Below are 26,851 nucleotides of genomic sequence, written 5' to 3' on the forward strand. Positions count from 1 at the left end.
CCAATCCAATAAGCCTCTTACTTGTGAACGTTACTTTCATGCAACGATACTTCACGAGGACTATCGTTATAGCGTGGAATTACTTGTTCCAGTCCATACTGCCGCATTAGTCGAGAGGGACAGTAAAAAGTCAGTTTGGAGATACTAGGAACACGGCAATACGGAGTTTCATTCGTGCCAACCATCCTAGTAAGCCTCTACCAAGGCACCACCCAACGAATGGAAAATTCTCTCTTTGCAAAGAAATTTTTCTAATCTTCATACGACATGTTCGCAGAATAATTCTTCTTCCTACGGACTAAGTCGTTAGGGCCATATTTTTCAATGTCGTCGGGGGCTTCAAATAATTCCAAACGATCCATCAACCAAATCTGCAAAACAAGAAAACAACAAGAATATTAAAAAAAAAAAAAAAAAAAAAAAAAAAAAAAAAAAATTCCCGTGACACGGCAGTTTTGACCGTGTCACGGCAGAACCTAACCGTGACACGGTGACCGTTTTGTGTCACGGGAGCTATTCAGAGCGTATTTTTACCTGTAATAGTACCAGAGAACCCTTCCTGATGGCTTTCCGGTCAGATTTTGCCTCGTCAAGGCCACGAAATGTTTCTCCAAGGCACGTTGGCATAGGAGATCTTCCGGATTCTACATGCTCAAGTACAGACGCTAGACAAGCATGTCCTACCCTACCATTTGCAAATAGTAGCTTGCTAAACATGCAAAAATTATATGCCCTTCTACGATATACATGATAAGATTCAGAGATAGGGCGATTAAAATATAAGTTAGCAAGTTTTTCTAAGTCTACTTCATTACCACAAACAATTCTATTTAAATCTGGATCTGTTAGATTCAGATGACGTTCAAAGTCTTGGTAATAATATTCACGTAAGGTAGGCATGGCTATAAGATTCCTAGTAGGAAATCCAAAGATTGCACCAAATTCCTCCGGCAGAGGACATATTTCATCATAATCAAATTTGAAACAATGCGTTTCTAGACTCCAATAGTCTAATGCTGCTCTAAGAAAATCATGTTCAATAGCTACATGTCGCAGGGCTAGCAAACCCCTGACATGAAATAATTCTAACTCTCTTTTTTCAGCATTGGTCAAAGAATAAGACCAGTCGCGCAATGTATTATCAAAATTCTGAGACATGATTATTGAAATATGAAATTCTAAATTATCTTGTGTTTCGTAATTATGCACATCATGAATAATCTGGTCTTATTTTATAGCAAAAGCGCTCGGAACTGCCCAGAATTTATCTTTTCGCACGCGTGAAACAAACCGCTGAATGATACGCTTCCCGTGACACGGGAGGGAACCTTTGTCGTGACACGGTGAACAGTGCCGTGTCACGGCACTTTACGCGCCTGATTTTTTCATCTTTTCCGTATCTATCCGGATTTTTTTTTTTATATATTTTCTTATCTTTAACATTTATTTTTTTAGTCTTTTCTGAGAGTTTTATTTCTAATAAAATTCTCACCTTTTTATTTTTATCTTATAGTCTTCTCTGAGAGTTTTATTTCTAATAATATTCTCACCTTTTTATTTTTGTTTTGTTTTCACGAAGATTTTTTTTAATATATATTTTTTTACTCATCATTTTATTTTATTTCTTTTCTTTTGGGGAAATTTTATTTTAAGTATTTTCTTTATTTATTTCTTTTCTTTTGGGGAAGGTCGGTACCCTCCATTACTCAACTTATATTCTTCGTCGCGTCATTAATAAGTACACAATCACACACAAAGAGTCCCAAACACACACTAACACACGTAATAATAGATGTATAAACTGTAAATAATACAAAATGTCAAGTGTCATCATAGCATGTACAAAGAGTCATAATACAAAAACCCTCGGTCAAAAATCTCTAGAATCAGAATCAGTCGCGTCTCCACCCTGGGTAGGTGGTTCGCCCTGGGTATATGGGAACGGCGCACCAAAGAGTCCCTCGACCATCCGAGTACGGGGAGTAGCATCCCTACTAGTCCCCGTAGGCCCAGTAGTAGTCAAGATCAAAGCAGGACCTGTCCAGCCGGAGAACGGAGTAGACTGGCCCAAAGATACTGGAATCGTCGGCAAAGGCATCGTCCCATACAGCGGAACCGAGAACAAACCCGACACTGGTGGAGGAATCCCGGATAATGGGGCCGAGAATGAACCAGGATCCAAAGGAGACCCAAACTCAGGAACTGGAGGCTGTGAAAATGACGGACGCTGAGAAGACTGACCCTGCTGCCACTGAGCCTCCTGGAACGGCTGAGTAGTCTGTGGCTCTCGCTGAGAACGCCGGCGAGCCTCGGGAGATCGTCTACCACGACCAAGCTCCTCCTCGTCCGAGCCTCTGGGCCTCGAGCGCGAGCGGGACCTCCGTCGCTCCTGAAAAACACAAAATCAAAAGGTGTCAATGATGCAAAATAAAACAAACGGTAGAAATGAAAAAATAATAAGTGATACCTCAAGGACGTCGCTAGAGCTCCGACAACTCGCACCACGCCGAAGCTTGATGATGCAATACTTCAGCGCGTCCACCAGCTTCATGACTCCCATCACCTCTAGGCGGTTAGGCTGAGGATAAAAACAAAGAAAAATCAGTAATAAGCAGCATTAAAGGAGCGGATAATGCGTCAAAGAAAACTCACCGGCTCAAAAACCTCGGGCACTGACTCCTGCGCCTGTCTATAACCCTCCGGCGCGTCGGCAATATGATCCTCCGTGATACCGATCGGCCCGGGGTAGCGGACAGACTGAGGAGGAATCTGAATCCTCCCCACAGGGTGAATGGTCGTCTGAAAATATGATCAAATAATCAAGTTATTCGACTATTTGAAACAGAGACTAGCAAAGAAGATTCTCGAAAGAAATCATACCTCCGGAAGACGGGGTGGAGGAGCCAGAGAGGGAAGCAAATCCCGCGCGTAGTCGCTCTCCATGCGAACGAGCTCCTGCCACGGAATAGTGTAGCGCTCTCCCCTGTTGATCAACCCTCTGATCAAGCGGGAGTCCAACATCGACTCTGGCGGAGAAGAAGGCACCACAAAGCGATCGCCGCTATGCTGACGGACGACTCGCTCCCCCAAATACCAGACGAAGCGCCCAGTACCAACCAAGATGGTACGGTACGCTGAAAGACGTAGGGCCTCGGGCAGGTCAGTCATCCCGGCCCAAGGACGGTACTGGACATCGATGGGGACCTGGAAATCATAAAAAGTTAGACGTGAACAGCGGAAATAATATCAGAAGGAAAGAATGTGACAAAACTAATCCTTACGCCAACAGAAGAGGTGCCACGGCGTAATAGCCCGTGAAGTGCCGGAACAGACTCCACCCGCGACTCTCCTCGGTCGCGCCAGCTGGCCCCGACAGGAAAGTCATGGACCGCTCCTCGACGCCGGCGAGGAGCCAAGCCTGGGAAGTACTCGTAGAACCATATCTGCAACAAAGTGATACTTAGTACGCGAACCGAACAAGCCGAAATGAAACAAGAAGGGAAAAGATCATCACCTCTACGACTCTCCACAGGCCGTAAACGGTGATAGGGGACTCATCATTCAGCTGACGGCAGCCATGACGTAGAGATAGAAGAAGATTCGCGTACCCAAGACTGGCCCAGCTGTAGGATCCTATCTCGGGAATCCTGGCCAAAGAGGGGAGGTAGCAGAGGAGCACGCGTGAACTCCTATCAGGAGAAAGAGTCATAGAGATCAGGATCAAGATGAAGATCCGCACCCGCTGCTCGGCCGTCGTATCCTCCATATCAAAGCCACGGGCAAGAACTGAAGCTAACTCCGATCGTCCACTCCTAGGACCACCTCGAGATACTGGTCGAGTCCTGATGTGCTGAACAATCGAACCCAACAAATCAGCTACCTCAGCCGATGCCTAAGATAGATCGGACATCTAGCCTACTGCCCGGTCAGTAAAGCGCAGCCCGCTGATCATGCTGAAGTCTAAGGGGGTCACCGTCATCTCCCCCCAAGCAAGGTGAAACGTGTTGGTAGTATCCCAGAAATACTCCAACAATGCGCGAACGACCGTCGCACCGCAACCCTGGGGGCTGCAAAACCCTACAACTGCCGAGTAAAAATCGACCAAGCCGGACGACTCCCATAAAGCGCGCGTAGCAGGATCCCTCGTAATAACCTGGTGAAGCCAAGGGATCAAATCACCGGCTCCGGAACCGTGCTGGCGAAGTGTGCCATCGACTATGCCAGAGAGTGCGCGGTGAGAGACGTGGTTTTCACGATAGAAAACCAGCTGGTCCGGGGTCCATGAAGGTGGAACCCACCTATTCCTACTCGTAGATGTCCGAGGCTCGGACTCCAAGACGTCGTCGTCCATGTCCTCAGGGACCGTGGGAGTGTCCTCCCGAAAAGCCCGACGCCGACCGCGGGTGGAAATGTTGCAGTCTCGTCGTCTAGGCATGCTATTGTCAAAATCTAAATGTTTAGCATCATTTCCTAAACATACAATTCAAGTTGCATATTTATAATAAAAATCTAAATACTTAGCATCATTTCCTAAGTTATTTAGTTGTTTATTGAATTATAAATGTTTAGCATCATTTCCTAAATATTTTAAAATTGCAAAATAATAATCTAAAAACTTAGCGTCATTTCCTGAGTTATTTAGTTGGTTATTGAATTATATGCTAAATTTTTACCTCAAGGCTAAAAATTGGCAAAATTATGGTATTTAGTTTCTCCACGACAAACTAATACTACAGTTCTCCTAGCCGCATGATACTATGTTCTCCATGACAATATAGTACATATGCAAAATATGAATCAACACATCATTTCACACAAATTCACCATTTCAAAGCATGAACATTATTTCACAAAGTAGCACCCAAAAATGGTGATTTGTTCAATTCTCCATCAAATCATGCAATTTTTGTCTCAAATTTCTCACAAACACACATGTACACATATACAAATAAAATCATGGCAAGAATTTCAACATAAAGCTTCAAAATCAAAAACCCCCAAATTGATTTTTTAGGGTTTGTCATGAAATTTGTTAATGTGAAGTAAATTCAAAGCAAAATTAAAAGGGACTTACATGAATGTTTGTAAAAGGTCAAAAATGAGGAGAAGATCGAGAAATTACAACGAAATTGATGGAATTCGAACTCCAAAACTCGAAAATGTGTTCCGGCCACCAGCGCAGCTGCCGCGACACGGACAAGACTAACCGTGTCACGGTCAAGAGCAACCGTGTCACGGCAAACCTTCAAGGCTGACGGAGCTCCGGTGAACTGGGCGGCAGTACAGGAACAGAAACAGAAGCAGCAACGAAACAGCAGCAGCGCAGTAGCCAAACAACCGCAGCAAAGCAAAAAGAAAAGGAGAAGAAATAAAAAAAGAGACTAACCATGTCACGGTCTCTGTTACCGTGTCACGGCGAGTTTTGAACGGCCGGCAGTTAACCCCAGGCGTGGCGCGGCAGCTTTTGGGAAGAGAGAAGCTAAAATGGTGAAAGCAAGAAAAATGTGAAATAGTGGAATGGTGCACGCGGATTTAAAGGCAGAAAAAGGATAAAAAAAAAAGAGTTGTTGACTGATTCAAACAACAAAAAAGGAAAAAAAGAAAAAAAAGAAAAAATAGGTGTCCCGTGACACGGGATCCTTGTCCCGTCTGACGGGAAGCCTTGACCGTGTCACGGCGACCTGCTTACGTGGCGCGGCAAATCTGAGCCTGTTCAGGGAATATTCTTAGCTTTTTGACCAGTTTGACTGACTTTCCGAGTTTTTTGGGCGATTATTTTTCGCTACAGTTACGCAGAAAATCTCAACTGATATTTAAGGGGGGCTAAAATTACTATTTTACCCCTGGCAAGCGTCAAAGCCTATTTTTCGGCATTTTAAGCATTTAATATGGTCGGATAATCGGCTTAAAATTGTGAAATATCTGCGGCCCACGTTCGGGGATAATCGAACCACCATACACTTATTAATTTTCGGCAATCGTCGGCTTTCCTCAGGCTTGGAAAGCGTTATCGGTGGATTTTTCTTCAAGTATAGAAAACCGCCAAGTCGGCTTTCCTCAGGCTTGGAAAGCGTTATCGGTGGATTTTTTCTTCAAGTATAGAAAACCGCCAAGTCGGCTTTCCTCAGGCTTGGAAAGCGTTATCGGTGGATTTTTCTTCAAATATAGAAAACCGCCAAGTCGACTTTCCTTAAGTATGGAAAGCATCATCCGTGGATTTTTCTTCAAGTATAGAAAACCACAAAATCCCTTTGTCGGCTTTCCTCAAGTATGGAAGGCATTATCGGTGGAATTCTTCAAGCATAGAATGACACCAAATTCGTTCGTCGACTTTCCTCAGGCATGGAAAGTATTATCCGGTAGCTTTCTTCAGGCTTAGAAAGGTACCAAATTCTTCAGTCGGCTTTCCTCAAGCATGGAAAGCATTTCAACAAACGTCATCCGGTGGATTCCTTCAAGCATAGGAAAATACCAAACTCATTTGTCACCGATACACTGGTGTCTGATCGAGGTTAGATAGGTCGTTGGTTCTACAAACCCTAATCAAATTAACAATTTATAATGCCTAAACTTACACTAAACTAGTTAGTGGCAAGTAAAGGGTCGAACCACTAAGGAAGCTCACTCGTCCAACATCAATATCACTAATGCAAGAGTCAAGAGGGGAAATGTTTTTGTTGATATATTGGATAAAAAGCACTAAAACTACGAATAAGCAAAGATAAAGACGAATAAAATCAAGAAAGAACAACGCTAGGGATACGGGGGTGTCAAACATGATTAGAAAAAAGGGGAATAATCATAGTTATCATGAAGAACATGCCAAAGAACACAAGATCCTACCTAAACAATTCATTCTCATGCAATAGTCTAGGCAAATCAATGAAAGAGGTCTATGCTAATTAGGATCATTCTCATGCATCCCATTAGGCACAAGCTAACCAAGGAATAAAGGGGCACAATACATGGCTGCTCTGATTTGCATCACCTGCATCACCATCACGCATCATCAATTATCACTCAATCACCACCGTCAATCCTCATCGTCATCAATCAAGCATCAATCGAAGCCGTTCAATTCTCATTAAAAATCACGTGAAAAGCTCGTGATTGACCCACGAATGCGCGCCCGCACAGAGGTCGCACAGAGGTCGCGCATAGCTTCTGCCTCGACTCTGATTTTGGACTCAATCTCGTGCGCTTTCTGACAGGGCTGCGCGGCCGCGAGGTCTGGGTTGAGTAATTTGGTGGCTGCTCTGTTCGAAATCGCTGCTCGTAGTGGTTGTTGATGGTGGTAAATGGGTTGGTGGTAATTGGGGTGAGATGCGTGTTGTTGCTGCAGTTGTTGTTGGTTGCGGTGGATGCGGGGGAAGGTGATTGTGGTGGTTGCAATTGGTGTTGTTGTGGGGTTGAATTGAGGTGGTAATTGCTGGCGAGAGGGGTGGAGATGCGTGGGAGTTTGGTTTAATTGGTGAGTGGTTTAATTTGGTGGTTTGATTGATAGGCGATTGGCGGTTTTGGCGGAGGTTGATTGGAGGTGGCTGAAATTGAGTGGGTTGCGAAGGCTGGTGGGTGTGAGATGGAGGTTGAGGGAGGTGGCTGGTGTAGTGCTGTGGTGGTGTTGAGAAGGCAGGGAGCAGGGGATTGTGTGGTGTAGGTTTAGAAAGGGTGTGGTGTATGTTAAGCTGCTAGCAAGAGGGCAGCAGCTAGAGCATTTGCCTCGAACCTTGACCTCCGAACACAAATTTGACTTTGAAACCCGGAACGCCTACAACCAAAAACAACACGAGGGTGAATTGGAAAATAAAATAAAATAAATAAAATAAAGTAAAATAAAGTAAAATAAAATAAGATAAATAAAGTAAAATAAAATAAAATAAAATAAGATGCTAAAGCTAAAGAAATAATAAAATTAAATGAAATAAAATAAAATAAAATAAAATACGAAACTAAAATAAATAAGAAAACGAGATAAAAAAGAGAAATTATTAAAAATATAAACTAACGACTTAAACTACAAACATTAAAAGAAAGAAAAATAAAATAAAACACGAAAATAAACTAAAAACTATAGAAAATTACAAAAATACTCAAAATAAAGAATAAAAGACAAGAATAATAAAATAATAGAAATAAAGGATAAAAAGGGTGAAATTATTGGAAAATAAGCCGGAATACGACTCAATAAACACCCTAAAAGTGACATAAAAGTCACTTATCAAACTCCCCCAAGCTTACCTTTTGCTCGTCCTCGAGCAAATTAACATGAAACACGGGAGAAGGAGAATGATTTATTCAAGCAAAACTAAGACACTAAAGGAGACAAGAATGTACACTAACTCACTTTCGTAGGAATCACGGTCACTTTTAGCAACTAATGACAAGCCCTTTAAACCCCTAGATCGCCCTAGAGGACGAGTGTGCTCTCGTGAGGGTGTCCTAAGAGTTTAACCCACAACTCTAAACAAAACCAAGGCAAAACAAAAAGAAAAAGAAAAGCAAAAACAAAAAGCAAGCACAACCACGACCAACATGACATGACAAGGCTTAAGAAAACCAAACAAGCTTTTAGATAGAAAATGCTCCATTCGGACTCAAAACATAGAGACATGCACCAAAGAATGCTCACCTTTCTTAATTAAATGAGGGAATACACGTTCCGAGATGCTCATGGTTGAAAGAGACAAACCTAAGCTAAGCATAGAGAACTAATGATTTCACTCTCCGCCCTAGCCCCATCCAAGACGGTCCACGTTCTCTCCACTAGCTTCAAATCATCCCTTAGTTAGCTCCTCATGATTCCTCGAGGGAACCGGAAAAAGAAATTTTTATGTGGAATCATAAGGTCATCCCGACATCTCAACTATGCATACTCTCTCCATAGGGTTGAAATCTATCTCCCTCCACCGGTCATTGACCTCACCCCTCTAAAGTCAAAGGGTCTTTACTAGGGTTGTAACGTAAGGCTAAGGGTCAAGGCGGGGCAAAAATTTGAAAATTTTGGTGATATTTCCTAAGTGAAGCAAAAGGGTGATCAAACCTCAAAAACAAACTCAAGAAATCACCAAACATCAAACAAAAATACCAATAATGCCATCTCCCCCAAGCTTATTCGACACCGACACTCAATAAAAACAAAAACGAATTAACGCTCCCCCCCAAGCTTGAACAAAGCATTGTCCTCAATGCTTAAACTAGGGAATAAAACGAAACCAAACTAATTTTAAATTTTTTTTTTATTTTATTTGTTGTCCTTGCCTTTTTTAACTTTAGACGGCTTTTTCTTAACATTTGCTTTATTTCACACAATATATACAATTTACTTTTCTTGCTTGGTACAAAAAGCATAATACTTTCTCAATTTATTACAACACAAAACAAACTCTTAAACCGAAATGCTTCACAAACTAAGGGTTAGGGAAACGAAAGGTCATAAGGTTTGTAATGTGGCTCGTAATCAAGAAAGGGAATAGGCTCAAAGGGTTGGCAAGAGGAGCAAATGCAAAATAAGAACAAAATAAGTAACAAAACAAAAAGAAGATAAAGAAAAAAGAGAAAAATGGTGCCCTTTTCCTCCCCTAGAGTTGCTTGGTCACGATCTTGGGAGCTAGAGAACAACACAAGGATTTAGTTATGCATAGTTAAGGATCCTAAATGCCACTCACAAGAATGATGAAGGCTAGAACAAATGACACTCACACGGGATAAGAAATAAGCAAATACCAACCAAGGGAATCCTATTCACCATAGAGAGCAACACCATCTTACCACTTTCCCGTGAACTAGGGGTTCAAACGTCCTCAAAAGTTCTAAACCGGGCTACCTTAGCTTACAATGTGTCTAACTCAACCCAAAGCATTCTCAAACCGTGCAAACCCTCATCAACTAGGAAGATAAGCATTCAAAGACACATCATCATGAAAGGCACACAAATCCAAATGAATGAGCAATTCCAAATCAAAATAATTTCAACTCGTCATAGCCATGTTTGTCACATAAAAGGGAAAAACAACACAAAAACAAGAGGAAGAAATAAAAAGGTTCACAAATGAGGCATGTAATTCAAGTAAATCCCAATCGTCATACAAATGACCGTTGATAACAACATCAACGATCCCAGGTTCCTTAGAACCAATGCAAACAACCTCGAACCATTCAACTTCTTCCTAAACTAACCTTAAACTAAGCACTCAAAGAAAAATTAAAAGAGTGAAAACAAGAAAGGTCTCACCGAGAGGTTGGCTTAAAAGAATAATAGAGCATAAAATCTAGTTCATCAAATGTCACTCCGCTCCAATCTTCCAAAATGCAACCTACAAGGCAAGACAAGACATAAAAGAAAACATTAAAAGAAAACAAAGAAAGAAAACAAAAAGAAAAAGAAAGGAGGGGGAGAAAAAGGGGTAGAAATCCTCCGGGTTGCCTCCCGGGAAGCGCTTGTTTATGGTCTCTAGCTTGACCCTTCACCTCCTTCAAGGTGGAATAAAAAACATCACCCTCATCAACTTGAGGATTGAATCATAGATGCCCCCAAGATTGAGAACTAGCATTCCTTGAGGTCTCAAATCACCACAAGGGAAAGGAGGGAATAAATCAAGAGCCAATGGTGACTCATCTTTTCTTTTTCTCTTCTTCTTGTCGTTTCTTCTAAAAGGGCGATGAAGCTTGGAATCCTCGATATTAGGAAGGGAAACCTCACCTTCCTCAAGAGAGCCTTCAAACCAAGTAGGAACTTCAAGAAAGTTATCATACCTCATTGTCACCTTACCATCACATGGAGGTAAGCTCTCATTATCCATCACACCATCGACCACATCAACTCTACATATGCTCACCGCCATAGGGCTCTTCAAAACAACATTCTCAACTAGCCTACAAGGGAAGGGAACTGGGCCTTCAAACTTGTTTGGTTCACTAAAATCTAATGGCTCCTCATTTTGTTCTTGAACCTTCTTCTCAACCACATCCTCCACAACCTTGTCTTCCTTACTTTCATCCTCCTTGCAAGTTTCGAGATGATAAGCATATGAAGGGTTAGTAGATGATTGTAAGGGGAGTTTTGCGGTTAAATGGAGAGAAGAAATGTTGGCTAGTTGGGAGTCAACAACTTCATTGTGAGATTTGATCTCTTGGAATTGTTGAGTAAGAATTTGACGTTGTTGAAGAATTTGGGTTTGTGTGTGGTCGAGTGGGGATTGTTCTTCATACGCTTGAGGATTTTGGTCATGATGTTGACCTTGAAAGTTCCCCATTTGGATGGAAGGGTAAGAAAAATTTTCGGTTAGAGGATTGAAAAGAGGTTCATCTTGGAGGTAGGAGTTTTCTTGTTTTGGAGGTTGTTGAAGTTGTTGAGAATGAGCTTGGGTTACAAACTCTCCTTCCCTCAAAGTCAAAGCCTCACCTTGCTTGGGATTGAACTCTCTACAATACGATGCATCATGATCCGTCCCACCACAACAAGCACATGAGAAATCAATGATTTGTGACAGTTTTGAACCCAAACCAACACTTGAGTTCAACTTGGAAAGACCTTCATTCAAGAGTTCAACTATGTGCTTAAGTTGACCGACTTTCTCCAACTCATAAAGATCACCTTGCTTTCCTTGGGACCTTCTTTGACCTCCCCAAGAATAGCTAGTAGCCACCTCTTCAATTATAGCTTCAACTTGGCTTTGAGGGATCTTAATCAATTGGCCACCGGCACCCGCATCTAGATTGGTTCTTGAAATTGGCTCTAAGCCATCATAAAAGAATCTCATGAGCAAATTATGGTTGAATCCATGGTTAGGACATGCTCTAATCATATCCTTAAACCTTTCCCATGCTTCCCCAAGAGTTTCATCCGGTTCTTGCTCAAAAGAAACTATCTTCCTCCTCATTTTTGCGGTTTGCTCATCGGAAATGAACCTCTTGAGAAAGGCCTTCGCAACATCTTTCCATGTGGTGAGAGAGTTGGGCTTCAAAAGCTTGAGCCATTTCTTTGCTCTTCCGGTGAGAGATTGCCGAAAGAGATGCATACGAATGTAATCTTGGCTCACTTCATTTGTTTGCATCATTGCACACAACTCAAGGAATCGGTCCAAATGCTCAATGGGGTCTTCACTTGCACTTCCGGAAAATTGCTCAACTTGTACCATCCTAGCATATTGTGGATGGATTGTGAAATTAGACTCTGTGGTTGGGAGAAGTATACCACTCGTGAGCTCATAGACTTCCGGATTTCCAAACTCCCTAAAAAGAAGGTCATCCTCTTGTCTTGCCATATCTCTCTTTGAATACAACAAAGCTAAGCACACGATTAGCAATGACAAGTAGGATTAAAAAAACAGGCAAAATAATAAAAAGAAAGCAAATAAAATGACTATAACAATAGCAAAAATAAATGCTAAACAAGCCGCTTCCCCGGCAACGGCGCCAAAATTTGATCGAGGTTAGATAGGTCGTTGGTTCTACAAACCCTAATCAAATTAACAATTTATAATGCCTAAACTTACACTAAACTAGTTAGTGGCAAGTAAAGGGTCGAACCACTAAGGAAGCTCACTCGTCCAACATCAATATCACTAATGCAAGAGTCAAGAGGGGAAATGTTTTTGTTGATATATTGGATAAAAAGCACTAAAACTACGAATAAGCAAAGATAAAGACGAATAAAATCAAGAAAGAACAACGCTAGGGATACGGGGGTGTCAAACATGATTAGAAAAAAGGGGAATAATCATAGTTATCATGAAGAACATGCCAAAGAACACAAGATCCTACCTAAACAATTCATTCTCATGCAATAGTCTAGGCAAATCAATGAAAGAGGTCTATGCTAATTAGGATCATTCTCATGCATCCCATTAGGCACAAGCTAACCAAGGAATAAAGGGGCACAATACATGGAACTCCATTTTTAACAACTCATTCTCATGCAATCATTAAAATAGAGGTGATCTAAATCTAGTTCAAATCATTTTCATGCATTTAAACTAGAAGGCAATCAAATAAAGTGCTACAATAGTCTCAAGTCAATAAAAATCATATCTTTTATCAATTTAAGGCATGTAATCAATCCACTATCATCATTCATCCAACATTCAACACATATTTTCCACCCCCTTCCCCTAGCTAAAAGATTAGCCTAGAGAAAGGAGGTTAAACATAATAGCAAAACCAAAAATATATTCAAGAAACACAAAACAAAACATGATTAAAAACAATGAAAACAATAATAACTAGATGAACTAAAAAGACTAACAAAAATAAGCAACAATAAAGCAAATAAATAAAGCTAAAGGAAAGGATTAGAGATTACTAGAGAGAGGATTAATGAAAGATGAAAACTTGAAGGAATTGCTTGATTGGAAATTAAACTTGACCAAAATTGATTACTTGGAAGAAAATTGAGCAATAATCTACTTTATCTCTCTAAAAACTATCTAATCTAACCCTAAGAGAGAGAAGCTCTCCTAAACTAACTAAGAAAATAGCATAATGGCCTCCCCTCTAATTACCCCCCAAAGGAGTATTTATAATACAAGGCTAAATAAAATAAAGTAAAAGAGAAAACTAAAAAGAAATAAAAACTAAACTAAAATAATTAAAATAACTAAACTTAAAAACCAAAAATAAAACTAAACTAAAAATAAAATAAAATAAAAGAAAATGAAAAGAAAAAAGGAAAACAAAAACAAAACCCAACAAATCCCCAAAACAGTAAAACAAATCAGCTTCCATTTCTTTCTCTTTCGATCTTGGCTGCTCTGATTTGCATCACCTGCATCACCATCACGCATCATCAATTATCACTCAATCACCACCGTCAATCCTCATCGTCATCAATCAAGCATCAATCGAAGCCGTTCAATTCTCATTAAAAATCACGTGAAAAGCTCGTGATTGACCCACGAATGCGCGCCCGCACAGAGGTCGCACAGAGGTCGCGCATAGCTTCTGCCTCGACTCTGATTTTGGACTCAATCTCGTGCGCTTTCTGACAGGGCTGCGCGGCCGCGAGGTCTGGGTTGAGTAATTTGGTGGCTGCTCTGTTCGAAATCGCTGCTCGTAGTGGTTGTTGATGGTGGTAAATGGGTTGGTGGTAATTGGGGTGAGATGCGTGTTGTTGCTGCAGTTGTTGTTGGTTGCGGTGGATGCGGGGGAAGGTGATTGTGGTGGTTGCAATTGGTGTTGTTGTGGGGTTGAATTGAGGTGGTAATTGCTGGCGAGAGGGGTGGAGATGCGTGGGAGTTTGGTTTAATTGGTGAGTGGTTTAATTTGGTGGTTTGATTGATAGGCGATTGGCGGTTTTGGCGGAGGTTGATTGGAGGTGGCTGAAATTGAGTGGGTTGCGAAGGCTGGTGGGTGTGAGATGGAGGTTGAGGGAGGTGGCTGGTGTAGTGCTGTGGTGGTGTTGAGAAGGCAGGGAGCAGGGGATTGTGTGGTGTAGGTTTAGAAAGGGTGTGGTGTATGTTAAGCTGCTAGCAAGAGGGCAGCAGCTAGAGCATTTGCCTCGAACCTTGACCTCCGAACACAAATTTGACTTTGAAACCCGGAACGCCTACAACCAAAAACAACACGAGGGTGAATTGGAAAATAAAATAAAATAAATAAAATAAAGTAAAATAAAGTAAAATAAAATAAGATAAATAAAGTAAAATAAAATAAAATAAAATAAGATGCTAAAGCTAAAGAAATAATAAAATTAAATGAAATAAAATAAAATAAAATAAAATACGAAACTAAAATAAATAAGAAAACGAGATAAAAAAGAGAAATTATTAAAAATATAAACTAACGACTTAAACTACAAACATTAAAAGAAAGAAAAATAAAATAAAACACGAAAATAAACTAAAAACTATAGAAAATTACAAAAATACTCAAAATAAAGAATAAAAGACAAGAATAATAAAATAATAGAAATAAAGGATAAAAAGGGTGAAATTATTGGAAAATAAGCCGGAATACGACTCAATAAACACCCTAAAAGTGACATAAAAGTCACTTATCAGTGTCAGATAAGCGTTCTATCCCTATACTCTTTTATCTGTGGAATTAACATTTTTTGCAGGTATCGGCGTATACAGAATGATTTAGGATCGCAGAACGTCTTAAATCATTCTCCGTCCCTATCGACTACTTTGACTATCGTTTTCGAAACTGACGTTTCTACAAACTCAGTCAAAGTGGGGGCTTCTGTAGACACCTAAAAATGTCTCCCCAAAACCAAACCCGATGATAAATAATCTTTCACCGCCACTGTTGGTCGGGTTTAGTATTTAATCCCGAGAGTGCTTAAAAAATCGTATTTTATTAAATTCTTATTTTTGAAAGGTCCATGGATTAGTCTTGGTGTTTGGTAAAAGCATAGTTTTAATTTTAGCCCAAACTTGTTAATTGATTTTAAGCCCAAACCTTTTTATTTTATTATTTTTGGCCCAAACGTTTTATTTTATTTTATTAGTCCAAAAAATAAAAAAAGGCCCGAAATTATCAATCGGCACTTAAAAAACCGAAAGAAATTAGGGTTAAAAATGAATTTAGACGGAAAAATGGACTGGAACTGACCGTGTCATGGTCAAGCTTAACCGTGTCACGGGAACTTTTCCCGTCTGACGGTGGGACTTTCCGTGACACGGGAGGTCTGCCGTGACACGGAGAGCTTCGTGTCCTTTCCGCGTAAACCCTTAACGCGTTTTCCGTTTCGTTTTCTGAAAATTTCCCGCGTCACTCCAAAACTGACCGTGTCAAGGGAACTTGTACCGTCTGACGGAACAGTCTAACCGTATGACGGTACAGTCTGACCGTGTCACGGGATGCATTTTTAGGGTTTTTATCATTTTAGGGTTCCGTGTGCTCACTCAGCACATTTCCCTATAAATACCCCCTCATTTCTGATGTACGGGGCGACGAGAATTCGATTATTCTTATTTTTCTCTCTTCTATGCTCTTAACGTAAACACTAGCCTACCCTTTTCACTTCAAAAATTCCTTCTTCAAGCACTCAAAGGAGTCCATATTTTACTCGAGGTTCTGTCCTTAAGCCAAGGCGTGAAAGGTAGAATCGTTTGAGGGTTTGGCCCCAAAATCAACCTTATTTTATTTAATGTAATTTAGTTATTGTTTTGTTATTTCCTTGAAGTTACTAACTCGTTTATTATTTTGTAGTTGCAAACAAACAGATTCAAAGTAAGGATCATGCTCTTTTTATTATTATTGTTTTTCTAACGATTTTTATGTTGTTGGAATTATGATTAAATTGGTTTTTATGTTGATATTGATTCTATTGTATTTTTTTTTATCACCATATTGCATGTTAAAGGGAATATGTAATTGAAAATCACGCCTAATAAGATAATTTGGACAACCGGTTTAGGTTCCTTTTAATCTTGTTGTTTAATCAAGTGATCACAATATTTTAGAATTATATGTTGCATTAATATTCAACCAATTTAGCTTAATAATAGTTTGGAGCAAATTGAATATTTTGTTTGTATGCCTTTGAGATCGCAGGAATCACTTTTCACTATAAGAATCGAGTAGAGGCCAATACGGGCGAATGTGACTCCATGACTCACTTCGTACCATCATCCCCGATCCTCCTTTCGTGGTTCCGAACCATATGGAGTTAGTAATCTCATGGATTATGAATGGGGTGTAACCTTCACGGGTCAATCGTTGTTGCCTATCGTTGTCCCTTATCGTGGTTGCCTTTTTATGATCCGTGGACGGTTTACAAGTTTCTTAAAAACTTGTTGGCGGCTCCCTACTTTATTTGTCCCCAATCGGTGTCCCTAATCGTAATGTCAATTCCCACTTCCTATGAGTGCCAAGCATATTCACAACATGCTTTTAACGTAGGCGCACTTCGAACGACGCCTACACTTGGATGCCTCGTACCTCTTTCTAATAACGAAATACACGCGTTAGTAACTTGAAGGAAAAATAATAATCAAAACAATTAAATTAAATAATTGAAAGAGAGATTTGGGACCAAACCCTCAGAAATTAAACCTTTCACGTTTAGGGCGAAGGCAACTTCGAATATGGCTAGGTGTATCTAGATCTAATGAATGCGGAATTTTGTATTTGAGAAAAGCAAAGTTTAGAAAAGAATACTAAAGAATTAATATTATTGAGAATTGATGAATGAATGATGAAGATCGTTGGTGAATAAAGAGAGTTGATGATTGTAGATGAAGAAGATGAATGAAAACGGAGTTTTTGATACGATATTTATAGAGAAAATCATCCAAAAAAGTTAATTTAACAAAACAGAGTCTGAAGATCGAAAAACCACATTGGCGCCAGCCCTGGCTAGTTGGCGCCAGCACTAGTGGCTAGCGTCAGGCGCCAATGGCTAGCGCCTGGCGCCAATCCTGGTTCCAGGCGCCAAGGCCTGGGGTTGGACGCCAAACTGTTTTTCAACGCGTTTTCGAAAATCTGATAAATTTCCTGTACTGGAAGATAAAATAATATAATTCCATCGAAAATGCTATTTGATCTTGATTAAAACTCTGAAGAGTCCTAATTGAATTAGAAATGATGAGAACCTTCTAGAATTTTCTAGAAGACTAAAACCATTCCTAATTGCATTAGGAATGATAAATTATATTAGGCCCTCCCCTAGATCATTGGGCCGTACATAAAGCTCAAACCGGACCTAGTTTAGTAAATTGGCCATAATTTCCTCAATATTCATCGGAATTGGGCTTATAATATATCGTTGGAAAGGTCTTTGCAAGCCCCATCCAACTACACCACTATTTGACCCATATAATGGACCAACCAAACTGGATTGGCTATTTTCTTAAAATAAAGTTTTCAAAAACAGGGAGAAGAGAAAAGAAATAAAACTTTCCGCAACACTAGACCTTTCCACACTTTTGTTTCATTCGATTATGATTCGACGTGAAAGGCACTCATCACTGGGTTTGGTTTTGGGGAGACACAAATGGGTGTCTACAACTACCGAGAAGGAGTTCCTAGCGGTTATCCATTCATTCGAGAAGTTTAGAACCTACCTCATTGGTTCTAAGACAATTGTGTATACCGACAACTCGGCTCTCAAATATTTGATAGGGAAGAAGGAAGCTAAACCAAGGTTTTTGAGATGGGTTTTAGTCATCCAAGACTTCGATTATGAGATGAGAGACAAGAAGGGAGCCGAGAATGTGGTGGCGGATCACCTCTCAAGGTTGGGCGGTGCAATGTTTGAAGATGATGGCTTACCAATAGAGGACGCTCTAAGAGATGATGTGCTATATGTCCTTGAAGTGAAATCGGAGCCGTGGTATGCGGATATTGTGAATTACTTAGCTTGTAGTTCCATACCGCCGGATTTCACTTCGCAACAACGTCGAAAACTCAAGCACGAGGCCAAGAGATACATTTGGGATGATCCCATTTTATTGAAGAAAGGGGACGATGGTTTGTTGAGGAGATGCGTCCCCAACGACGAGGTTCAAAGTGTTCTCCATATGTGCAACTCTTCTCCTTGTGGTGGGCATATGAGTGCTCAAAAGACCGCCTCAAAGGTCCTTCAATCTATGCTCTTTTGGCCTTCTCTATTCAAGGATGCTTGGATATTTGTCAAGACTTGTGATAGATGTCAACGGATAGGGAATATTTCTAGAAGGGATGAAATGCCGCAAAACCCCGTCCTTGAGCTTGAAGTTTTTTATGTGTGGGCTATAGACTTCATGGGCCCTTTCATTTCTTCACATGGGAACAAGTATATTTTGGTTGTCGTTGACTACTTATCCAAGTTGGCGGAGGCTGTAGCTTCTCCAACGAATGACTCTAAGGTGGTGGTCAATCTTTTCAAGAAAGTGATCTTTTCGAGATTTGGTGTTCCAAGAGCAATAATTAGTGACGGGGGATCGCACTTCAAGAACCACACCTTCGTTCGACTACTTGATAAGTATGGGGTGTCTCACAAGCGAGGGCTTGCTTACCACCCTCAAACGAGTGGTCAAGCGGAGGTCACCAATAGAGAGCTGATCCGTGCCATTTATGGAACCTTTAGGCTATGTTTTCTTTATATTTCTATGCTCCTTTGTAGTCGTTTATGTCGTGTTTTTAGAGAATAATGCTCGATTCGCGTGTTTTTGTGTTAGTTTAGAGAAATGCATGCTTTTAATGGCTTTCTTATCATTTTATTCATTTCTCGGCTATTTCTCTTGCTTCTCCGTTTCTTTGTCTTGTTTTTTAGGTACGTCGCGGGCTATATGCATGGGAATCGAAAATAGCACCCACTAGGATCAATATGCACTTTTCGGAATTGAATTTGAGTTTGAAACAAAGGAAAACGAAGGATTGCAAAGTATCAAATAGGACCTTTGTGCATTGTTTTAGTCATATCTCAAGTTATACAGATCGGATTAGGGTGATTCAAGTTGGGTTGGAAACTAGACTTGAAGAGCTTTCCAATGATAGGTCGCACGCCTTCATACGATTCTTAGATCGGATGTTACAGCCTTCTGAAGTTGGCCCTGGAAACTGCCGCGGGCGCGGGCTACAGTACCCGCGGGCGCGGGGTTGCTGCAGCTCCAAAACTGCCGTATTTGGGCTGTAAGCACCCGCGGTTGTCTCGAGGGCTCCCCGAGGGCGCGGGCGCGGCTATCGGGGTGTCCGCTCCCCTCCGTGGGCGCGGGTTTCTGGGTCTTTTACGATTTTAAGCTTCTTTTCTCCTTTTGTTTATATAGTTTTTGGTTTCCTTTATTATTTATTCATGTAATTCTTTAGTTTTAGTTTTAGTTTTCTCTCTCTTAGGTTGAGAGCTTCTCTCTCTAGATTAGGCTAGATTAGGAGTAGTTTTAGAGAGAGAAAGTGAGGAATTTCAATGGTGATTGAGAGATTGAAGATGCAAGTGTGACAATTGTGTTAGAGATCTTCTTAATTATCAATGAGCATTTCTAAACTCTATCTCATTCAATTGCTTTATTTAATTTGATGTTTGTTTGGTTTGATTTTGATATTTGATGTTTGATTAGAGTAATTGTTCTTGATATTTTGTTGATTCTTGTTCTCTATAGTTGATAGTTGATTTGATGTTGTTTGAGTAGTTGTTGGCTAGGAATTGGGTGAAACTTGTATGATTGATTAATTGTGATTAATTTTGGAATTGTGTTGATTAATTGTTGAGATTAAAGTGATTAGTGAAGGTTTGCATGTGTGTAATTCAATTTGGCCTTGAGAATTATGCTAGATTGCATTGTAATTGCTAATGACATGAAAAATTGATTTAGGAATTGCAATTATCAATTGGTTTTGATTGTGATTCTCTTAGTTTGTTATTCATAGTGAACCCTAGCTTAACAATTAGGAGATAGCTCTTTGATTCCTATTGATTGCTCTTACCATTTAGTCCTCACAACCTTTGATTGGCATGCTCTTCCCAAGTTGTTGCAATTGACATGATTACTTGTTGATCCCCATTCCTAGTGTTTTATTTCCTTGGTTACTTGTTTTGTTAGTTGTTAGTATTCTCTCTTACCTTCGTCTTTGGCCTAGCTTAGGCGCATAATTGAAAGTGCTTGAACATTACCGTTCCTTTGGGTTCGACCCTTGACTTGCCTCTATACTCGTATTTAGGTTTGTTAAGTGTTTATAAATTTATTTTGATCGAGGGAAGATTAGATAATGACCTAGTTTTCCCCTCGTCAAGAGCTTAAGGTGATTTTGGAGAAGACGGTTGCTAGGACGAGGAAGGATTGGTCCACCAAACTCATTGATTCTCTATGGGCGTATAGGACCGCCTTCAAAACTCCAATAGGGACCACCCCCTACAAGCTTGTCTATGGGAAAAATTGTCATTTGCCCGTAGAGATGGAGCATCGAACACATTGGGCCATCAAGCAAATCAACTTTGATCTCCATAGTGCGGGTGAGCAAAGGCTTCTAGAGCTACATGAGTTAGAGGAGTTGAGGATGAATGCCTACGATAGCGCAAGTATGTATAAGGCGCGGACTAAGGCTTGGCACGATGCTCAAATTGTCAAGAAGGAATTCGTCAAAGGCCAAAAAGTCCTCCTATTCAACTCCCGCTTGAAGCTTTTCCCGGGCAAACTAAGGTCAAGGTGGAGTGGGCTATACATTGTCACGGAAGTGTTTCCATATGGAGCCTACGAAATCTCCCAAGACGGCTACTCTCCTTTCAAAGTCAACGACCACCATCTCAAGCCCTATTATGAAGGATTCCCAAGTGATGAACCGATTTCTGTGACACTTATTGATGTGCATCGTCAATTTGACCCTCCTTAATCAACTCAAGGAACTTCGAGCTAACGACGTTAACCAAAAGCGCTTCCGGGAGGCAACTCGAGTTTCTAACCCTTTTCTACTTTCTTCCTTTCATGTTTCTTTTATCCTTCTATCTACAATTTTGGATTGTTGGGATTTATGAGTTTTGATTGTGTTTGGGTTTTTGATATGCTTTGCATCTAGCATGATTGTATGGTGTTTAGATGTGTGTTAAGGACTATTTTTACTTGTGCGATTCTTTATGGGAGTTTGGCCGAACCACTTTATGTTCGGCCACTGCAGCATTTTCAAGGATTTATGGCAACATTCTGCCAAGAACAAAAATTTTGCATTCTGGCAGAAGGTTCGACCGAACCTAATGATGGTTCGACCGAACTTGTATTGTAGTTCGGCCGAACTATCCTGGGTTCGGTCACTCCTCAATTTTTGAAAAATTTCAGCAACATTCTGCCAAAATTTGCAAAAATGAAGTTTCAGCAAAGGTTCGACCGAACCCTTGGGAGGTTCGACCGAACATGCTCTGTAGTTCGACCGAACTCTCTCCAGGTTCGGTCACTCCTCTATTTTTGTGAATTTGCTGGAACTTCCTGCCTGGATTTTAGAAAAATGAATTTTTGCCATGGTTCGACCGAACCAAAGGTTAGTTCGACCGAACTTTCACTGTGGTTCGACCGAACATACCCTTGGTTCGGCCGAACCATTATTCAGATTTGAAAAAAAATGCAGCTGCCATAAGTTTTATGTTGCTGAAATTCGTGACCCTTCATTCCCATTTTCGTCACCTACCCCTTTCTCCTCCTTCTCACTCTAAACCTCCATTACACCTCCCCTTACAACCTCAAATCTCCATCAAAATCACTCCAATCTTCACCCTTTCTCACTTATTTTCCATCCTCTACTCAATTTCTACAATCTCCACTAAAAATTCCTCACAAAAAAAAACCCATCTTTTCATTTTCTCCAATTTCAAGGGTTTAAGTGCTTTGGTGTTTTTGGGTTTTTACTTGCTTCCAATCAATTGTGGTATGATTTCCTAGCTTTTGCAAGTTTATTTCCTCAATTTCTCATAGTTTTACCATGTTTTACATATTTAAGTATGAATTGTGGTATTCTTGAAATTGTTAGTAATAACTTGTTTGATTCATGTGGTTCTTTGGATTTACTTGTTGCAATTGATTGGTTATTGATAGTAGAACATGTTGTTATGATGATTATGCATGTTTGCCTTGGTTTTATTTTGATCTCAATGTCTTTGCTTAAGAATGTTGATTTCATACTAGGGTGTTCATGTTACCATTTTATGCTTGAGAAATTCATGAGTTGGATGTTGTTGGAGATTGTTATTCATTGTTTTGGTTTGTTTTTTATGGTTTGATGAATGGATATCATGAAAATTAGGGGACATCATGCCAAATTTCACCTAGACTTTGTTAGGACTCATATAGGAATGACATAGGAATTCTTATTCAAGCCTTGGTTCAAATGTATTCATGCATGCCTTGAATTGTATACTCTCATGCATACACTTTTACCTTAGCTAGCTACTTGGCTTCTTATGTCATTTCTTATCAATTTGTTCTAATGATATGCTCTTGGTGAATTTGTAGAATCAAAATGTTCGGAAAGGGAAAAGGAAAGTCAAAGAGGAAGAGAGTGGGAGAATCTTCAGGACCACAATTCCCACCTCCTCCCGGCATCAATGATCATAGCATTATTGCTTCGGACAAGCAATTTTGGCCCATATATGAGTCACTCATCAAGCGTCCAATCCGGTCTACAAGATTCTTTTGCCCCCAAACTTTGAGGAAGCTGGGAATATTGGATGAGGTGGTCAGGTTGGCTCAAAACTTTGGATGGGGTGACTTCATTCACCTCCACGCTTACACTTACGAGCGTGTGACTTTGGAATTCCTTGCCTCTCTTCGCAAGGAAGTCTTTGAGCCGGTAGATGTTGATGAGGATCCTCAACTTATGATTCACTTTAGAATGTTCAACGAGGATCACTCTTTAACGGAAAGTGATCTAAATGAGATCTTCTTTTGGCATGCCACAGGACTTGATCACCCATCCGAAATGACCTCCTCTCATCGCATTCCTTACAACGAGCAAGAGTGGTGGAGGAGTATCACCAACAAGGAAAGGTTTCAAACTAATACCTCAAAGGTCAACAATATCATTCATATAGCCTTGAGGTATTTTGTACGGCTTCTCCAATATGTCGTGTTCTTCAAAGCAAACCTCGGCTCCATGGTAAAAGACGAGGTTGCTTGCCTATTCTTGGCCGATAACCCTCAACGGCTCAAATTTCAATGCTCTTCCACCTTCATCCAACGGCTCTTGGATACTAGGGATAACCGTCTCGGTGATGAGATCTTTATGGGTGGCATGATTACTATCATCGCTCTTTCTTTGAAGAATGGAGCATACAAAGATCAAATTGAATTTCTCCCGCCCGTGCACCAAACCCGAGAAGAGATCACCGACGATTTCCCTCCCTATGCTCTTTCCATAAGCGCCCTCCGTCACAGCCGCTTCCTCAACTACACCACTAGCAAGCGCCGATTCATCCTCTTGGTCGATAGGGAGATAGAATGGTGTGTCCTTCCGGACCCCGACCTCACTACGGTGGACCACTGCGCTCCTCTCAAATGGAAGATCCCTCAGCAAAACATCCCCAATGAGCTGAGACGAACTAGAGCCCAGGGTGGAGTTCCTCAACCTCCGTCGGTCCTCCATCAGGAGCAAATCATTCCCCCCCTTAGCGGGGGAGGTGAGGCATCTTCTTCTTCTTCCATTCCTCCTTATGATTTCAATGCCCTTCGTAGTACCCTCGATGATATCCGTCGAGACAATCAAGCTTCCATTGAACAATGGTGGTACTACGCGAGGGCAAATTATGACAATCTTGTGCAAGCGGGCATTTAAGCGCCCTATGTGAACTACCCTTACCACCCTCCTCAAGAGGGTCCGGTCAATCATTGGGGACCCTATGACCCTCAAAACCCCACCCCCCCCCTTGCTACGCCTATTGGGAAGGTCCCATCGACCCTACCCAACGCGTTGGCACCCCCCCATACGACCCCTATCGTCCGGGTGGGTGTGATCCGGCTTATGACCCGACATCCACATCCACCCCCGCTCCTTTTGATGGTGGTTGGGGTGTCCAAGGGTGGCCCTATGAGCACTTTAACCAACCCTTCCACCCTTTCATGGACACTCCCGGGTTTGATCCTGATAACCCCCCTCAACCTAGGGGGCGATGAGATGATAACCAGTGATGAGGGTTCTTTTCCCTCCCCCCCGATCTTCTCGTTTGTAACTTTTGCTCGGGACGAGCAAAAGAATAGTGTGGGGGAGGATGTCCTTTTGGTTGGTTGAAGTGTACATAGGAAGGTAGAGTGGTAGGGTAGTTGCTTGCACATAAGGAGGATAGTGAGGATAGTGGCCTTGTGGTATTGATGTGGCGTTGTGATGGTGGTGATGATGTTGGTGATGTTATGATGGTGATGTGATGAGATGGTGATGTTGTGATGATATTGATGTGGTGATGTGATGGTGATGATGATGATGTTTTATGATTATTTTTGCTGATTTATGATGATTTTCTTTGATGATTCCTGAGTTTTTGTAGGTGGAGATGCTCCCGAGAGAAAAATCCAAATTTCTCGAAAATCCAAATCCCCTTAATCCAAACTTTGTAGATAGCTTTTTATTTATTTTGTCTTCTTTTTGTTTATTTCTTTAGTCTTTTCTTTGTTTTCTAACCTTTTCTTGTTTTGTTGTAGTTTCTTTTGTTTGGCTCATCTTTATTGAAGCTTGAAGCGGAGATGTAGGACGTTAAGGAGCAACACTAGCTCCCTTGGTGAGATTGGATATATTACCTTGTCTTATATTTCAAGCGGCATTCGGTGAGACCTTTCCTTTCTTTTCTTTTTATTTTTCTTTGAGTGCTTAGTTTAGGTCTAGTTTAGGAAGAGTTGAATGGTTCGAGGTTGATTGATTTTGGTTCCAAGGAACCTGGGATCGTTGATGTTGATATCAACGATCACTTGTATGTCGATTGGGATTTATTTGATTTACATGCCTCGATTATGAACCTTTTTAATTTCTTCCTCCTTTTTGTGTGTTTTTCTTGTTCTCTTTTGTGTAACAAGCATGGCTATGGCAAGTTGAAATATTTTTGATGTGGATTTTCTCATTCTTTTGGATTCGAGAATTTGTGTGCCTTTTTGATGACATGACTTTGAATTCTTACCTTCCTAGTTGATGAGGGTTTACACGGTTTAAAAATGCTTAAGGTTGAATTAGACACATTATAAGCTAAGGTAGCCCGGTTTAGAACTTTTGAGGACGTTTGAACCCCCTAGTTCACAGGAAAGTGGTAAGATGGTGTTGCTCTCCGTAGTGAATAGGATTCCCTTGGTTGGTATTTGCTTATTTTTATCCCGTGTGAGTGTCATTTGTTCTAGCCTTCATCATTCTTGTGAGCGGCGTTTCGGATCCTTAACTATGCATCTCTTAATCTTTGTGTTGGTATTTAGCTCCCGAGATCGTGACCAAACAACTTTAAAAGAGGAAGAGGGCATTTCTTCTCATTTTTCTTTGTTTTCTTTGTGTTTTGTTACAAATTTGGTTTTCGTTTTTACATCCACCCACTTGCTAACCAATTTGGGCCTCATTCCCCTTTCTTGATCTAGCCATATTACAAACCTATCGGCCTATGTTCTACCAACCCTTGTAGTTAGTGAAGCATTGGCTTTTGAGGTTCGAATTTGAGAGTGTTGGTTTTTGGGCAAGAAAGTTGTGAATATTGGTTCAAGTGAGATTTTGAAAGTTGTTCATGAAAGAAAATATTTGCAAAAAGTTTGTGAGGAAGGATGCAACGTATGAAGACCAAAAAGAAAAAAAAAAGCGAAAAAAAAAAGAAGAAAAAAAAAGAAAAAGAATATAAAAAAAAAAAGTTGAAAAAAGGAAAAGAAAGAGAAAATGATGAGAGAAATGAAGTAATGTTGTGAAATTTTGTATTGAAGGTTGCAATTTGAATTTAGGTTCAATTCTTAGGTTGTTCTTGAGAGATGGCCACTCTTTTGCTTCGCTTAGGATTTGCCACCAAAATTTTCAAATTAATTCCCAACCTTAACCCCTAGCCATGACATTACAACCCGAGTTAAGACCCTTGGACTTGGAGGAGTGCGGTCAAAGAACGGTGGAGGGAGATAGATTTCAACCCTATGGAGAGAGTGTGCATAGTTGAGATGTCGGGATAACCTTATGATTCCACATAAAATTTCTTTTTCCGGTTCCCTCGAGGAATCATGAGGAGCTAACTTGGGGATGATTTGAAGCTAGTGGAGAGAACACGGACCGTCTTGGTTGGGGCTAGGGCAGAGGATGAAATCATTAGTTCTCTACGCTTAGCTTAGGTTTGTCTCCTTCAACCATGAGCATCTTAGAACGTGTTCCCCCTCTTTGAGTTGAGAAAAGTAAGCATTCTTTGATTCATGTCCCTATGTTAGAGTCCATTTGGAGCATTTCCCATCGTGAAGCTTAATTGATTTTCTTAACCCTTGTCATATTATGCTTGTTGTGTGTGTTTGTCTTT

The 26,851-nt window shown here is 40.7% G+C and overlaps 1 long non-coding RNA gene, 1 other non-coding gene and 1 pseudogene across 2 annotated transcripts in view; 1 reads left to right on the plus strand and 2 right to left on the minus strand.

Annotated features, from left to right (window-relative positions):
• Window positions 1–26,851, minus strand: part of LOC145558516 (secretory carrier-associated membrane protein 1-like) — a 196,802-nt pseudogene that overhangs the window by 52,062 nt on the left and 117,889 nt on the right.
• Window positions 1–26,851, minus strand: part of LOC145559748 (uncharacterized) — a 75,749-nt gene that overhangs the window by 46,870 nt on the left and 2,028 nt on the right. The window lies entirely within an intron of this gene.
• LOC145560994 (small nucleolar RNA R71) lies at window positions 11,776–11,882 on the plus strand. Its single transcript, XR_014093580.1, has one exon. It is a non-coding gene; the product is annotated as a small nucleolar RNA R71 (small nucleolar RNA).

This window comes from Chenopodium album, chromosome 9 (assembly GCF_948465745.1).
Source record: "Chenopodium album chromosome 9, dcCheAlbu1.1, whole genome shotgun sequence".
Classification (NCBI taxonomy): domain Eukaryota; kingdom Viridiplantae; phylum Streptophyta; class Magnoliopsida; order Caryophyllales; family Amaranthaceae; genus Chenopodium; species Chenopodium album.